We start from the raw sequence: 1999 nt of genomic DNA, 5'->3' as shown, positions 1-1999 counted from the left end.
ACAGTAGTACTCTCCCCAATGGTCAGATCTTACTATCTTTATTATTTTATCATGCTGATTTTCAACTTCAGCTTTCAATAATTTAAATTTATCCAAAGCTTCAGATCTTTTTTTAATTGGATAAATATATCCATAGCGAGAGTAGTCATGTGTGAATGTTATGAATGAGTCATATCCATCCACACTTTTCACCGGAAAAGATCCACAAATATCAGTGTGAATGATTTCTAGTGTGCATGTGCTATGGATTGCACCTTTTTGATTTGTTTTATATATTTTCCTTTAATGCAATCTATGCATCGTTCTAAGTCTGAGAATTCTAACGGAGAAAGAATTTAACTTTTGACTAATATTTCTATTCTCCCCTTGGAAATATGGCCCAAGCGACAGTGCCATAATTTCGATGAGTCGCGTGTTCTCTTTCTTTTCTTTTATTCTTTATTCGACGTGGAAACATGTTCATTCACATTGCATACAGAATAAACTTTTTCACAAAGTGATAATAAATAAAGCTCATCGTGAAGGAAAGCATCACCCGCATAAGCATTATTAAACCATATGGCACACCTGCCATGTCCAAAATAACATTCATAATTATCTTTGTCCAAACATGAAACGCTAATTAAGTTTCTATGACATGATGGAACATATAAAACATCTCTAAGTAGAAGCTTGAATCCATCAGCTAACTCCAAGGAGATGTCGCCGACAGCTTCAACTTCTACATGAATTCCATTTGCTACTTCAATGCCCCTTTCTCTTCTTTGCATAGTCCGGGTCGAATGGAATCCCTGTAAAGAATTTGCAACATGAATAGTTGCTCCTGAGTCAATCCACCAAGTAGATTTCGGAAACTGTGTATACAAGGATTCATTTACTAACGAAACAACGTTGTTACCTGGCTTTGCCATTAGGACTTCAGCCAGTCAGGGCAGTCTTTCTTGTAATGCCTGGTCTTCTTACAGTGGAGACATGTGTCTTTGTCCACTGGGAAAGGCTTCTGTTGATGCTGATAGGGAGCTTTACCATGTGGCTTTGAGGGGGAACTTTTGCTGTTTTGATTGTAATTCTTTTTCTTGTGATCCTTCACATAGTTGAGTGAACCACCATGTGAGGCTTTGAGTCTGTCCTCTTCTTGGACAGACATTGCTATTGTCTTTTCAATGTCCCATGTTCCAGGTGACATATTGTAGTTTACAACAAAAGTTTCAACCTCCTTTGGCAGTAAAGCCATGACCTGGTGGACAAGGAGCGCTGGTTTGATCTCCAGATCCTCATCCATGGGCTTAAGCTTTGCTGCCATGTTGCTCATCCGGAGGATGTGCTCTCTTATTCCATGACTACCACGTGTGCAGTTTTCTGTCACCAGTTGCTTTAACACCTGTGTGGCATATATCTTTGAAGAGCCAGTGAACTGGCTCTTTATCTTTGTAAGCAACTCCCCTGCAGGAGTGCACTCTGCAATGGAGAATACAATGGCGCTCTCAATTGTATTCTTTATAAATGACATGCACTTTTTGTTTGCATTGACCCACTTTTTCTTTTCTATGGAGTATAACATCTCCACAGAAACATGATCACCCCTCTTATCCCACGCAACATCATCATTAGTGGCCTCTCTGACTGGCTCTGTAGGTCTGACCGGCTATGGCATGTCCACAACCCAGTCCAGCTCAGCACATACAAATGTCAATTCTACTTTCTTCCTCCACTCAGTGTAATTGTCACCTCTGAGTGTCGGAACATCTTTTAGGCAACTCATCAAGTGGAAGCCTCCTGAAATCACAATTTAAGTGAGATCAGTATAACAATCATATGCATTAATCTAACGTTGGTCAAATTAAACATACAATTGTCTATGCAATTAAATCTATATTACCGCTGGACAATATATTAGAAATAAATGCATCTTTAATTTCAATAATAAAACATGATCATGTTATTAACGATGTTGGTCATAAAAATAACATAATCATATTCATTTTAATAATCACTTTAA

General features: G+C 38.3%; 1 pseudogene; it reads right to left on the bottom strand.

Moving 5' to 3' along the window:
- Positions 1–910: 910 nt before the first annotated feature.
- On the bottom strand, positions 911–1762 carry LOC147962230 (uncharacterized; annotated as a pseudogene).
- Between the last annotated feature and the right edge of the window lie 237 nt (positions 1763–1999).

The sequence above is a fragment of the Triticum urartu genome, chromosome 7A (assembly GCF_056163025.1).
Source record: "Triticum urartu cultivar PI428250 chromosome 7A, HENAU_Tu73, whole genome shotgun sequence".
Classification (NCBI taxonomy): domain Eukaryota; kingdom Viridiplantae; phylum Streptophyta; class Magnoliopsida; order Poales; family Poaceae; genus Triticum; species Triticum urartu.
Note: the sequence above shows the minus strand (reverse complement) of the source record. Positions and strands in the feature narration are given on the sequence as shown.